This window comes from Electrophorus electricus, chromosome 3 (assembly GCF_041902795.1).
Source record: "Electrophorus electricus isolate QZ-2024a chromosome 3, ASM4190279v1, whole genome shotgun sequence".
Classification (NCBI taxonomy): domain Eukaryota; kingdom Metazoa; phylum Chordata; class Actinopteri; order Gymnotiformes; family Gymnotidae; genus Electrophorus; species Electrophorus electricus.
The window spans coordinates 31,360,339-31,376,994 of NC_137499.1; positions in this window are offsets into that span (position 1 = coordinate 31,360,339).

The following is a 16,656-nucleotide window of genomic DNA, read 5'->3' on the forward strand; positions in this document are numbered from 1 at the left end:
TTCCTGTTGTAGTTTACAAAGAGGAATTAATCTTGAAGTGATGCAAAAGATGGGAAAACCAGATACAGACACACAGCCAGACGCAGCCAGCCAGAGACCCACATTATGTTTAAGGTAAGGTCAACTGTTCCATTTCCTGTCTAGGCATAACCGCAACATGTTGTACCTTTCTAAACTTTGATCCAGAAAAGAGGACAGCTGAACCTTTTGCTCTAGAAACATTTAACTGTAGCCCCTGAAACAGAAATATATCCTAAAGACTAAAGTGCTCCTGCCTTACTCCCCAGTGTGGTGTTTCTCATGCATGCCAGAACAAAGTGTTCACGGTGTTCGCTTTCAGCCTGAAACTAGAGCCCAATCACACAGAAAACTGAGCCATCATCAAGATTCCCCTTTGAGTACTGCAGGATGTCATATACACAACTCCGGTAATGCCTCTGTAATTTTCAGATGAAAGCAAAGAAGGTAAGGGGAGAGAGGAGAGAGGTTCATAGCTAGATTAGGCAGAGGATTCCAGACACATCACTGTTCATCATTGTGTTATGCAATAGTCAGGAAGCCCCTCCAGGTTTGGGGGGTTGCTTTCCTCCACTGAGACACCACTCCCTGGTGAATCTTTTCTAAAATAACTGCTAACATCTAAGGCCACAACACTTGAACTGCAGGTTTTATCCTCTCTCACCACCACCACCACTGAAACAATTATTAGAAAATAGTTTGGCTAAGGAGACTGCAGTAAAGACTTAAAATATCACTCTGGAACCGAATTAACTCAGTGTTATTAACAACCCAAGTAACTACTAAGAAGCAGTTTAAGTTAATCAGAGAGGCTCTTTTAAGAGCACTTTGGGCCAGAGCTTAAGCAGTCAGGCTGAAACCCTCTTTTCAACATCTGCTGTTAACTCTAGCAGCCAGAGGGCTCAGATGTCAAAACAAAGATGGGACATTCTTAACTTCCTCCAAAGGTCACACAAACATTTTGGTCACCCCGAGAGACTTAGTTCAACTAGAGATGTTAGAAATATGTTTGATGAACATGTTTAATTTAATTATATTAAATTAAGACAACCACATTTATACACTGCTTTATTTTTTACACTATCAGTTCATAAACTATACATGTCCTTACATTAATTACAAACATCCAGCTCGCATCATCATCTGTGCAAACTTAATGTAGTATAAGCAGCCCAAAATCTACTTAACCTACTGCAGTATATTCCCTTACTTTACATATTTAGCACAATCTGGTTTTCAAATAATAAATAGGGCTGGGCAATAAATTAAAACTCTGACCTCACTGGTCAACTAACTAACAAATAATCAAGTTCAAGATCTTAATGGCAATTTAAAACATTTCGATAAGACATTTCTCAAATTTCAAAAGCTTATTATACAACTGTAACAATGGAAACTACATGGCACATTGCCCATGACTACCACTTCATGCGTTCCAGAGGCCACTAGAAAATAAGAAGGATCACATCATGGTGGGCTTTTCTATCTTTAGTTAGCAAATCTACTTTTTATTACATATTCACTAAACCATTTGCTGGGGAAAAAAAAAAAAAAAAAAAAAGCCAACTTACTTAGCCAAAGACTGCTTTCACAAATAAAGTCTGAAGGCCCAAAGGGCCACTGTGGAATCTGCACATTAAAACAAAGTTCTACCTGGTTTGACCTTCGTCCCTGCTGAAGTCATCATGGTAGCCAGGCATTTAGTGCATGCACACCAATCTTCTAGAATCCTCTTGAGTCCCTGCCAGCAACTGTATGCCCAGGCTATAAAAAGCTACACAAAAGAATTCAACACTATGTTCCTCCATTTATCTTGCATTGTTCTCTGCTAAACCCATTTACATGAGCACGTTACTTCTCAGCCTTTGATTTTTTCCCCTCACAAATCTACAATGATCTGTGTCCTTGGGGACTGGCTGAAGCCATAACTTATGCACATATTATCCCATATGTTCTGTGCAGCTGGACAGCGCTGACCTCTTACTTTTTTCACACTCAGTTCAACAAAGTCATTTTTTGATTTGATTTATTTGATATTGGGCCACCACTAGAAGTGACAAAGGCTGTCTTGCAAGGCTGTTCTGCAAGGACTATTAAGGTGCAAGTTTTAAGTGAACCATCAGTGTTGTTTTTTGGAGTATAAGAAGTTATACTATTATAGTATAAGAAGTTATACTATAAACACAGGTTGAGTAAAGAACTGCTCACACTCACATATGAAGCCCTACACAGCAGACTTAGGAGCAAGGTAAATCCCCAAGCTCTAAAGATCGAGGGGTAGGGGCAGAAGCAGGAGCAGGGACGGGGGCACAGTGAGGAAGCATCCAAAGAGAATGAGCAAGCAAAGAGAAATAATGACGAGTAATGGTTCTGTTCATCAAAGAGGTGAACATCCTGTGTATGTGCATGCATGCACACAAGGCAAATGGGTGGGTGTGCCAGTGTGTGTTTGTCTGCCTGTCTGTCCCATCTCAGATTAGTGACCTCAGACGGAGGCCTGGATTCCAGGAGAACTGCTATATGCATCACCACTGCCATTGTGTCATTCTGGGCAACAGAGAACAAAAGCTTTCATTCACTCTGTCTCCACGTTTCTCCACTACTGACCCACCACCTCCCACTCTCTGAACTACATCCCCCACTGGGCTAGCAGTCGCACTTGCATTATTAGCTCTGCTCACTGTCTGCAATTTTTGATTATAATAGATGAAAGGATGGGGGGGTGGAATTCCCATTCAGTAAACTCCACTATGCTTATCGTGTTAATTAATTACACAATGTGCTGACATTCTCTAACCCTGCCTTTCCACAGACCGAAGAGAACAAATCAAATAACACCCACCACTCTCAATCTATAACTTAAAGAAGCAAAGAGACACTATGTTCAGACACATCTATGCAGGTTGGTACATGAGTGGTACAAGAGATACATCAAGCACACAGACACACACACACACACACATATATATATATATATATATATATATATATATATATATATATATATATATATATATATATATATATAAATGTATTTCTTGTAGCTATATGTATGCCTTAAATACGAAATGGATTACACAACTTAACATTCTTTGGACAACTGAACATTTTTATGAAATAAATAGATAGATAGATATGTATATCAGTTGTCCAAATAGTAATGTCATGTGATCCATTTCATACTTATGCCTTTCTAAAACTTTTTAAAAAGATAAAAATCAAAATACAGCATGAATATACAGAACCATTGCACTTTAAAAGCTAAATGAACTGAAACAATCGAAGAACAGTAAGGGTAGCACCCCCAGTGACACTGACACTGGCCTACATTTCACCGAAGGTGGCTTACAAGAAGTCCTTTCTCTACAAATCCCTTCCTCCATGCCATCATGTTTGTAGTCAAACAGAGATAAGAGCATACTGAATGATTAACCGATCGAAGCCAGGGAAAGTTGAAGCATGTGTGGGTGTATATGTGTGCGTGTGAGTGGGTGTTTGTGTGTCTGTGTGAAGCTGCCTGGCAGTGTTCAAGCTTTTCTGGGATGTGGCATAAATGACCCTTCACATGTAACTACTGTCCTGGTTCTGTTACCCACACTAGTTTTCCATAACACATACCCTTTGTTTCATACACACATGCACACACTCGCACAAACATGCACCCAGCCAGCTCAGCTCTCCTCCTGGTGTTGACTGGTTAATGATTCAACCACGCTCTTATCTGTGTTTGGCAACAAATGTGTTGCAGTACATGTGGGCTTTAGACAACCCTATGGTCACATAAGTGCTCTGAACAATGAGACCATTTCCAAGGTAGAGAGAGTCATGAGGAAACGGGTCAAAGGTGCTGCTTGATTCAAAAAGACACACGTGACCGGGAACAGCCGGGGAGAGAGGGGAACTCGCATAGCTAACATTATCTCATATTGTTACAGCAATGGCTGTCATTCTGGCCTGCTCGACATAATGATGCGGTGATCTGCCTGTGATCTGTCTGCTTGTGCTCGTATATACTGTATGTTACTCACATGTGCACATGGGGGGAGGAGATGATTCATGTTTTATGTAGAAAACTGGTCCTTTGATGAGGTTAGCAAGCATTCCAGAGATGGGAAGGCATACAAAAGTCAAAAGTGCAGAGTCTTCCTTTTAACTGGAAAAAAAATTCTTTAGTGCTAAACTTCAAATTCCCACTTGTAAAAACTTGATCTAAACCCAGTGATTAGAGCAATGTAGGATTCATATTTACTGTGATAACTAATGAGCCTAAAGTGAAAGTCTAATAAGCACAAGAAAACACATGGTCAGGGTCTCTCAATGCATGCTGAGTTCCAGAGCAGGACCTTTCACTACATCAGCAGATTGTTGGAATTATGTTAACCTACCATGCCAGAGTGGTAGCAACATTTGATAGTCAAATTCAATTTCACTTACTCTTCCTGTCCCTCCATTAGTCTTAGAACTTTAAATAGAAAACCCCTCTGCCAGAGCAGCAGGGTTTGTATGTTTCACTATTCAGCCCGATATTGAATAGTGTCTGGTCATGAGCTTCTTAGCAGTGTAACAGTTAGGGCATGCTGAAACTAAAGAACAAGAAAGTGAATAAGTGGACAGCACACCTTTTAACATTTGAAAATCATTGTTCATTCATTTAGCATTATACATCAGTGTCTGGTTTTCCTTTTAGGAGGCAGGATTGAGAAAGAGAAAAAATGAGACAGAGAGAGTGGGGGGGGAGTAAGAGACAGACAAACAGAGAGAATGAGTGAGTAGTGAAAGAGTAAGAGGGAAAGAAACAGACAGAGATGAGAGAGAGAATGAGAGGGAGTGAGAAAGAGTGAGAGGGAAAGTGAATGAGGTGAGAAAGAGTGAGAGAGACTCCTTGAACACTTGAACGCTGAGGCCATTCTATAAATGGTTGTCGCCCCCAGACCACAGCAGGGAAGGAGTCAGGTTACAGAAGCAACCCTCGCTCGCTTGCACTCGTTAGCCTCCACACTTCCTCATGCCTTAATCCAAACACCTGAGGGAGGGAGGACCGGAGGAGGACATCTCCATGTGACAGTGTGTTCACATGCAGGATGGGTTACTGTAACATGCATTACCGTAACACCTTGTTGGATGCCAGGAGTTTCAGAGTTTTCTGGATCATCTCTTGTTTGGCTCTGGACCTTTACAGAAGCACATCACAAGGGGTCATGAATTGAACTCAGTTTTGTGTTCCTCAATTCTGAAGCCATTTATGTACAGCTGGTTTGATTCATTCATTTTCAAGTTTGTGGTAAGGTGTCGTTTTGTTTTGTTCTGTATCCTGCAGGCTGCAAAATCTGTGTTTGACTGTTAGTGTATGACACCATACTAAGATTAACTGATTAACTTCACAACAAATGAATTTACATTTCTACACATTTTTCTCAAGATTAATAGAGTTGTCTAACATGATATTTTTTCAAAGTATCTAAACATTTGGAGTAAACCAGTCCAAGATGACCCACATATCTGCAGCATATAGTTCACAGTTTAAACTGAATATGAGAGAGGGGTTAATCTAGGATTTAGGATAGAGAGGGAGCCACCTGACCACTTTGTACTTAGCTTCCACACCACCTTCATGAGATCAGTAACTGCAGCAGGCAGCCTGTCTTCCAGTCAAAACGCACAGCATTCCAGCACAACTGTGTAGTCCTGTTAATCATGGCTGTCTTTATTTCTTAAAGTTTTCAGAGCAGATTGGATTAAGGTCCACAGGAGAGTGTGCGCCATGCAAAAGTGAGTGAGAGTAATGGGTAAATGCAGGGAAACTATGCTCATATTTCTAGGACCCTACAACACAGATTCTGAAATACCATGTCTCTGTGCAATACTACAATACTATGAATGATATGCAAAACATTAAAGCATATTATTATATTATATTTTTTGTATAATATAAATATTATACATAAAAATATATTTTAAAAAAGTCCCAGGTATAGCAGCAGCATTTGGAGGTTTTCAGACTGTGTAACACAGGGTGGAGGTGTCACACACCAGAACAGATCCCTGTGAACATTTACCCTCCTACAAGCCTAAACTCTCCCACACATTGTTAAGTTGAGTTCTGTGTGGGGGAGGACATTGCCCCCCTCAGAACTCAACTCCTGGGCTGGAGTTGGGCATGCCTGTTGTAGGGGAAACCTATTTTGTGGCAGAATGCAGAAGCAATAATAAAAAATAACAGAGAAGTTCATAGGTAGTGTCAGAATTTGGATACATACTTGTAGAACATGTACATCGCTGACATTATATTTACTTTTGTTTAATATTATTTTGCTTATTAAGAGATATGAACATGAGACCTTGAGGTATTGCACACCTGCAGCAAATCTGCACACTGCGGTTGACAGAAGTTCCAATCAGTGTTCTATTGGAATGTTTCCTTAGTTTACATCTAACCTGAGGAACCTTGGGAAGGCAGAAAATGCTTTGGTGATTGAACAGTTCCATGCAGCACACCAGAACACTTTAAGAGATATTCTGAGAGCTATGATATTTATAGATGCTTCTGTTTTATCCATCTCATCTGTGTCTGTCAATGTGCAGACCAGCCGAAAGCAAACAGAAGCAAGAAGTGCATTCCAAATTCATGTGGGAAAAACATTTAGGACAGTGAGGATGTAGTGAGGCTGGCCAAAGCCCTGCTAAACTAATTCTCCTAAGGTCTTGTTCAGAAAGTAGGTTATAGAAGCTAAAACAGGCAAAGACAAGAAAAAAGGCAGCATTGTTCTGGAAGAATAATGCCCAGAGGAAGAGGAAGGTATGTTGATGCTGAAAGTAAGCGAGCAAGCAAGGGGGAGAGAAAGAGAGAGTGAGAGAGAGAGAGAGAGAGAGAGAGAGAGAGAGAGTATAAGGGAGGGAGGCCACCACGTGAAGGCTGAATTTGTGTTGTCTTCAGGCCATGTGCTGGGAGCAAGCGTGTGAGAGAGGGGTGACCAGCGTCAGAGTATGAGTCATACTGAAGGGGCCTTGTCCATTCTCTCTCTCTCGCTGTCTCTCTCACACACACACACACTCGTGTGCACACAGCCGCACACATATTAATGGAAAACACATCAAACCAGCAACCAAATTAAAAAAGGGATGGAAAAAGCAACATTGCTTGTTGAGTAAGTATAAGCATATGGGCACACACACATACGCACGCTCACACACACAGATATACACGCAAAGCATGCAACCACTTCAGGTCACTGGGGGAAAGTTCACAGGACCTATCAAGCAACAACTCGGTGCAACTGAGGCCATGGTGCAGGACAAGATTTACAGGACAAGAAGCCGCAGGGCTAAGGACACCATTAGCAGGAATAACAGGCAGCAGGAGGAGTAAGAGACATGACACTTACAGGGGTTGGATTGGTAATCTAGTAATGGTAATCCAGTAACAGCAATCATGAATTATGAGTAAAAAGATTATACATATCCTGCATCACAACACACATGTGAAACACAATGCATTTTACAAGATATATTGGATCTGGTTAAGGTTTCAAGATATTTCCAGGCAACTGGCAACAAGCTTGCATGGAATTTTTACTTTCACAGTTCTCCCAGTTTTAGAAGCAATTATACCGCTGCACGTTTCATCACAGCAGTTACTAATCACTTATCTGTTCAATGGACATCAGCCCTTCCGGGTGTGTATAAATCTACAATCCTTGGAATGGTGTAGCTTCTGCCTGCTTTGAATCGGGGTGACACCATATCAGACTAGGTGTGAACTTTCAACAGTGATGGAGTTCACAAACGTGTTTAGGTTGTCCGAGCATGACCCTGCTGTGCTGGCTCCAGGCAAGTTCTCAGAGCTTTCCAACATTACACACACACACACAAACATAATCACATAGCCAACACATATTCTGTTTTTCCTTAAGTAAACAGTGAGCTCATTTCCATCTCTCTCCTCCAGGTTGATGCTGCAGCTCCATGAACTCGTCTCCATCTCTCTCCCCCAGGGTGATGGTGCAGCTCCGTGAGCTTGTATCCGTCTCTCTCCTCCAGCGTGATTCTGCAGCTCCATCACCTTTTGGCTGCACACTGCTCTGCCTTTGCTGCCAGGAAACCAGTACAAGGTTGTGTCTGCTGTGCTTTCTACTACAGTTACACAAACAGTCAGAAAAGAGTGAGACTGATCTGTGCTGTGCACCTTTGCCCCTGATTTGTCCAACTGTGTAGAACACCACAGAACGCCACAGAGGTCTGAAGCTTGAAGCCCTGTGCAGGCAGTAGCATTGATTGCTAACTGATCCAGGCAATGATTTAAGAACATAAGACACTGAGCGGCCACTGAGAATACGCCCTGCTCTTCCACAGTTATTCTGCCCCTCTCCAGAAATCATTCCTCAAATAAAGAGAAAAGCTAAGAGGAATACTTTGGATAACTCTGAGTAAAGCATGCATAGTTACACTCCCCATGAGATTTAAAATAGCTATGTACATGAATCAGAATTCAGCAAGAATATCTGGAAAATAGGGTTGTATGAATGTGCACCTCCTTTTAATGTGATAACCCAAGTCCCTCTTTGTGTAATTATTAAATATATATATATATATATATATATATATATATATATATATATATATATATATATATATATATATATATATATATATATATATATATATATATATATATGCCATTCCCATTCATACCACAGAGAGCAGGAAAAAAGTACTTAAATTACATTTTCACCCTACACACACATACATTTAGTCTCAGCTTTTGTAAATGCAAAGGCAGCAAGGCTTAGGGTGTGACGAGCTGTGAAAAACATAAGAGTAGGTTGTTCGGGTCATTGCAGGCATGTTCACAGAAAGGAAAGGTGACCTAATTCCAAGGAGGTGTCACATTTGGAGTGTAGGCGAGAATTCATGCGCTATTTTGTAACTGTCAGCAAACATGGACCAATGTGTGTGTACATGATGATAATGTGAACTTGGTAAACTTGATAAAGAACTGTTTTTGTGTTTGCACAAATATAAAAAGATTGGTCTATGAATATTCACACTATGATGTATATATGGATATGTTTTTATGATAGCCATTAACGCGGAAGTGTGTAAACACACACCCATTTCCATGTAATAAAATATATCAAGGGAACAACAAAACAAACTAATTACAGGAAGGGTTACATTCTAAGACCAATGCACTAATTAAATGACTTCCTACAATATCAAGGCCAATAAAACAATAAAATGAAGATCATTTTAAAAATTGCTCCGATCCCTCATAAACTCCACGAGGTCACTGTCCCTTGGTGATTGTTTAGTGAGGAACTTGCATTTATTAATTGTTGCACCAGTAAGAACATACAGCAAAGCAGCTCAGCAGACAAGTCTGACTGCTGAAGCACAAAGACAGGTGTCTACATTGCTACAGAGAATGACTGCAACATTTGCCTTCTGACCCCAGACCTCACGAATGACTCCAGGGCTGACTCCATTTAAGCCTGGCTCTATTTTAAATGTGAAGCTGCTGATTTGTAGTGAGCACTCTGACTAACAGCTCTGTGCCTAGAGCATATGGCACCCGTGAAAGCTCAGTTTACCGAAAGACCCTTGCTGCTGTGGCTTCAGCTGGCCGCTGTCATGTAGCTGCCCGCTCGGGGCCTCTCGGAACTGGGGAGGTAGCGCTGCTGCACGCCCTGCTCCTGCTTGGCTCCACGCCCAGCCTGACAGTCCCACTGACCCACTAGATGATGAGTCAGGGCTTCCCACCCAGACACACCGATCACAATGGAATGTGGGTGTTTCTTTGTGTCTCTCTCGCTTGCTCGTTCACTCGCTCCCTTTCTCTGCCTCTCTGTCTGTTTTTTAAATTGGGAAAATCTGCAGCAAACATAGAAGTGACACCATCAGTGTATGGGGTAGTTTTGAGTTTATTTTAAAAAGTAATACAGGAATGAACTTGGCAAACTGTAGAATTAATAAATCCAGCAAAATAAGAGTCGCTTAACCCTGGGCTTCCTTGAACTAAGGTGCAGATCACACTCCTGAGACTACACAAGTATGTTAAATCAGCTCCAGAGTAGTATTGAATGGCCAAACTGCCCCCTTGTGGCCACTGCTTAATGTGGAAGTCACTCCAAGGTAAAGTCAGTCTACGCAACAGTTGAGTTTGGCTCACATCTGACTGCATTATTTACCCTATACATTTTCTCACATTCTTAGTGTGCTCACTCATCTGTTTCTAATACAACACAAAGGTAAGGCCATTAAAGTAAAAGAAAGCACTGTTTCCTCTGAACACACCACATTACGACTGATTTCTTATTAATGTCAGCTCCTGTAAAAAAAAAAGAGCAAAATACTTACAGTATAGGCTAAATTCATAGAAATCACAAAGTCCTTATATAAATGAACAAGGGTTTATATTTCTCTCTCACACACACTCACATATACAAGTAGATGTGTATATATAAGATGCCTGGTCAACTTCTGCATAAATAATAGATGAGAGTATGTCAAAGGAATCCTGTTTCTCCTCCCAATCTGCTGACATGGGCTAATACACGCCCCACCGTCTGTATTCTCAGTGTCCAAACACCCACTGAAACACATGACCTGTAGTTCCAATGAATCACAGAAGGCCACTGAAATGTTACCACATTCATAAACTCTGACGCAGTCACCTATCTCAAGCAGAGTTTAGCTAAAGATGTAGTCCTCCACACCAAATTCTGACAATCAAAGATAATAAAACATTTGAAGATCAGGTCCAGATGTGTCAAAGTAGGATCGGACCTGAATTCTACATAAAGGTATACTTCCAGATTTAATGTCACTGTTCTAAACACACTGTTCTGAACATTTAACATTTGTTCACATTTGTTTGAATTCTAATCTGAAAATAAATATTTCTTGCTATTGCATATTTAATGGCATGACAATAATCCACACTGCTGCAGAACACAATACTACATCTAAATGTTTGAAAAGGGACTTTAATGTTAACTTACTGATGTATAAAACTTCCAAGCCTCAGCACAAATACTGTATGCAACATTCACTAAGCCCTTCCTAGCTGCTGCTTTTTTTTTTTTTACTGCCCCTTGTGAAAGAAAGAATTGGTTCAGGACCGGAACACTGGCAGTGTGGGGACTGACAGCACAGTTCTGAATGGGTTCCACAGAGGACAGTCTTAACAATGGTTTCTGTGTGTGGTTGTATGAATGATTTCTGACACAGGGCAGAGTATGGCAATTAATTCAAAAAGAAATAACCAAATGTCTAGCAATGTCTGGAGACAGACACTCACCTTCAACAACATGCTTTTAGTTCAGCTATGACAAAACACAGAGTGAACAATTGTTAGGACAGAAGAGGAATAGAAAGCACAGAAAGTGAAAATGTTTTGTTTTGTGTTTATTTTTTTCTAGGGAGCAGATCTGTAAACTGCAGGACAGTAGTGGCCATGGTAGTGTGGTAACTAGTGTTTTCTTCATGTTCTCGAGCTGCTCTGTGTGCACAAGTCATTGTGTTTCAAAGAAATAAAGTAAGCAAACTGATCTAAAATATTAAGTCAGATAATACATAGTCCCCACCATTTATGTGCTATTTATGTGATGTTTCAGTGAGGTTCTAGCTGAGTACTGCAAAAAAAAGCATACACCCCAAACCTGATGATCAAAGACTTGAGAGACTTGGCCATTAAGCTTAGTGTTCTTGCTTGAATGTTACAAATAGATGTAGAGAGAGACAGTGAAAAGAGGGTATGGAGGCCAAATATGGTAATCTAAAATGAGCAATTGGGACAAAGAAAAGACATGTAAAAGATCAGGAGGCCCATCGACCAAGTGCATTTCTATCTGTTACCTTTCCTGAGCCCAGCATTGGACAAAGATTGCTTGGACCCTCTGGCTCACCAGAATAGGCAGCAGCTTCTTCCGGCAGACCCAATTGGTGGTGGTTTCACACATCAGACACCCAGCCTTGAGCCTTTTAAAGCATTTGAGCTTACAAGAGGACTGATTGATTACAAAGAGATCATCCTAACCACAATTTTCTGGGAAAATATCAAGTAGTGTTATGGGTAGTCCTCTGAATGTGTTCAGTGTTAATTCTCTAACCATAGCCTATGCGTGGGCCAGGGGAGGTGAATCAGTGTCTGCCTAATTCAACACAATAGAGAAGAAAACGTTTCAGGTCAGTGGTCACATTTGTGCCCTCTGTAATAAAACAGGCAGCAAGGAGTTCAAGCTTAATACTCAAACATCCATACACATATACAATTACCAGCAGAAAATTAATACCAGAAGCCAGAGGTTTTGGAGCAAGAACAAAAAACAGACAACACTGACTAAATAAGTGTGTGAGAGACGTTATGGAGAGAAGGGACCTGAAATGTACATTGGGCATATCTTGTACTTAGCGGACCTGAAAGTAACCTCATTGGGCTGATACGATCTCTCTATGCTACGTCTTAGGTTTTTCTGCCTCTTTTTGAAGATTATGTCTACATTAGAAAGCTGCATCCACACATTTGGTGATGTACACTGTTCAGGGGGCATCACTGATCATGGCAGTCTTCTGACAGAATTAAACTGTTACCATTTTCTGTTGAAAAGAATAGTAATATAGTTCAAAACCGTTAATTAGAATATTAAACACATTTAATCATACATCTTATAAGAAATTATTGTATCATAAAATTACATATGATCGAGACATTTTGTAAGGAGGTACAGGCACACCATGTACATGGTACAAACTAACGACTATGTGACCTTTTTATAGCACCATGAACCAAGCAAGCCGGGACCACAAAAGTCGAAGGCCTGTTGTAGTGACTGTGAATCCCTGCTGCCGCTTCATTGTCTTAGATGGTGTCCCTTCCCTACATCGGACTGACCTTATATAACCAACTGAAATTAAAGTTTCGGATTCTACCATGTCTGCTTCACGTTCTGGGTTCAAATGGACACGTTTTGAATCATAGTTCCCTTTAGTGAATACCTACCTTATCCTGTTCCTCTTTTCATATCTCACTCACGTTTGTCTGTTCATCATTCCTAGTCACTGTGTTGTTTTGCTGGGAGTAACCAAATGTGGCAGTGACATCTGATCAGTGAATTTATACAGTGCCAGTTATTTAGGGTGTCAACATTTTTTACCCCACAGTGACTTAGCTCGTTAGCTACATAGTGAGACACACTCATTAGACTTCATAGCTTATTGTAATCTTTGCAGTCCATGACACAGTATGGTGTTGTATTACTCGACTGCTGGACTGTAGCAGAGCACAACACACTTTTTAAACTACTCTCATAAGTAGAGCATATGTGCCTACTTGTGACAAAAGCTGCCAGTAACCGCAATATATATATATATATATATATATATATATATATATATATATATATATATATATATATATATATATATATATATATATATATATATATATATATAAACAACATCTGGATCCCTTAGATAGATAGACGGTGTCGCGGATACCAAATTAGCTAGGTTAGTTATCTTAGTTACAAATTAGAGGGACCACGGCGGATGTAACAGACAACTAACGTTAGATATCCAGCTAATGAGAGAGATCGTTAGCGTTAGATATTAAGATGAGTTACCCGGCTAACATTACTAGGTAGCGAACCAGCACCATATATTTTATGCCTTCCACGCAAATAACTATGAAGTCAATCGGGTGGCTTGGACCATAGACACACACGCATGTATGTGTATCTAGGAGTCAGGACTCAGAATTCACTCATTTTCTGGGATGATTATAACTCTAAAGGAGCATTAAATCATTTTAGCACCAAAAAGTAGGAAATAATATTTCTGAAAGTAATTATCATTTTTACATTTTTCCTATAAAATGCAGCTCACACGAGGTAAGGAATCAAACTGATTTGTACTTCGGTTTCTATATGGGGTTGCCCGACATGGAGGTCAGGTTTAAAATAGATTTAGTACAGCATCTCTTAGGCCACTAGGTGTCAGCAAAATGGCTGTTTTGTAGCATCATTGGAAAATTGAAACGTCATTGGAAAAATGACTTATTGCTCCTTTAAACAGGAAAGCAGCATTAACTTGTCAGACAACTGCTGGAACTGTGGCCCTAGTGCTGTACTTTCCAATGAAAACTTGACTTGGCCATTTTGACTTCAGTTCTAAAGATAAATCATTAAAAAATATAAAGTTATATAAAATACAACATTTTAAATGCAATTTATATATATATATATATATATATATATATATATATATATATATATATATATATATATATATATATATATACCATTTTCTAAAGAGTTTAATTTAAAAAAAGAAAAAAAAACATCTTACAAAATGCTGTAATGGATTAATGTGGTTGTAACGTTGAGCGGTAAGGAGGCGGACGCATGTGCAGAGAAGAGCGAGATTTAATAGGGGCAAATGCAAAATCAGAGTCGTCTAGGCAGTCCAGGGTCATGGAGCCGACACGGAGAGTACGGGAATACATGACTTAACAAAAACACACACGCGAAGGCAAACGGGGAAGCAGGCTATAACTAAGGCTAGGAAACACGAAGGCTAAGATACGCACAAAGGCACGGAATACAAAGAAACACATTCACAAATTCAAACAATGAACAGCCACGACCAAGGCACACAACAGGGTTTAAATACATGAACTAGAAACGACGGACAGGTGTAAGCAATCAAACAATGTGAGGACAAAACGAAACTATGGAACGGAACTAAGCACACGACAGGGAAAACGGAAGATGGAAGGGTCTAATCGTGACAGTGGTAAGGAGTGAACTGTAAAATATGCACTCTTCCACCAAGATAAAATATGCCACTAATGTACTAGATTAATATTTAAATGCACAAGTAGTTCAAAATAGTAGTAGACATGTTGACGTGTAAACAATGGTTTATACAACAGTCTTTGTAAATTATCAGTGTATACTGTAGATTGATACAACTCAGATTGTTTTTGGTGTAAAACAGAAGAATAAATTCTCCACATAAAACCTGCTGTGTTATGTATTCTGACATCACTGAGGGACATAAATAGAACATATGCAAGTTTCAAGCTGTACTGTGCTTTTAAGCATACTTGAAAAAGTGCACATAGCTTGGCTGATCAGAAGCCTGCCATTAGTACCTTGAATGTCTTTCTATGAGAAATCATTACTGTCATGGGGACCATGAGAAGAACAGTGTATAAATAAACAAAGGTTAATTATAATTTTCCAGAATGATTGTGGTTATATGTAATAAAGTTCTTTATATTGAATAATGTAATGACTCCCAAAACTATATAAAGTTCTGTAAGGCTTAGAAAATCATCTGAGCTTAGAATTCTGTTAGTAACTAATGAACTAGGTTGTTGTTATTCTTAATAATAATAATAGTAATAACAATACTACTACTAATAATAATCCTATTATTTTATTATTATTATTATTATTATTATTATTATTATGTACAATCTTAAAGCACACTTAGAAAATGAGTGTTCCCACACTCAAGCCCTGAGGCCTAAATTTATTTGGTCTACAGATCAATATGCAATTTTTCAGGGTAGAATTACTGAGAAGGTACAACTGAGCTGGTCATAAGGCCTCGGGTCCTTTTTACTCTTTAGAGACCAGCACTGCATGAATATATCCAAGCATAATCAGCATGTACAGAATGTTGTTGAAAAATTTTGGATTACAGAATACAAATGAAATAAGAGAAAAATATAACACTGTGTGAGTTACAAAAACACAAACCTCAGAATCAAAGCTCAGATTTACAAGCTGCTTCTTCAAAGTTGTTGTTATGTGAAAAGTCTCTTAACCTATGTTAAAAAAAAAACATGAATCAGTAGTGCAAGCTTATCTCTTTTGTGATTAAAAAACTACTTTAAAGATCATAATCAACTAATATATCTGTTGTCAGGTTCATAAATGTACCTCACATAGCAATACCATTTTCATGCAACATGTTTTTAAGCCTTAAAGAATAGATCTTAAAGAGTATCAGAGACTAGAGCCCCAGTGTGGAACTGGTAAACTGCAAAGCATTTTAGAGAGCATGGCCGTCAGGCACACTGGACAATGTTGTCGAGTTGCAGAGTAGCTCCAAAACTGCAGGGCTCCAGGTTGGGCCTTTTGAAGCTCTGTAGAGTTCCTGTCACTCTAGACATGCTGGCTGTGGAATGCCACTGCACCTGTCTGTGTGCAGTCAACATTACCCCCCCCCCCCACACACACACACACATACACATACACAAACACACCCCCAATCGATGTCACCATGCTACTATATGAACAGAACATTATGATCTGAATGTGTGTCTCTGCCAACCACAACACCCACTGAACCCCAGAGCAACATTTGCAGCACATGCTGTGCTGCTTAAGATCAGACTTTTTATTAACCTGATTATATTTCTCTCTTTAGGCAACCTATGAGATGGGTTGTAAGATTTGCTGCCTTGGCCTTCTATTCTACACTACATGAGGAGGAGGCTACAGCTATAGAAAAATAAATTATACTTAAGATATGTGGTTTAAGAAACTGTATAGTTTTGTTTTTGTTTTTTTTTTACATTAAATAATAATGTAATAGACAAGATTTTGATTGTCTGCATAAACATGCCCA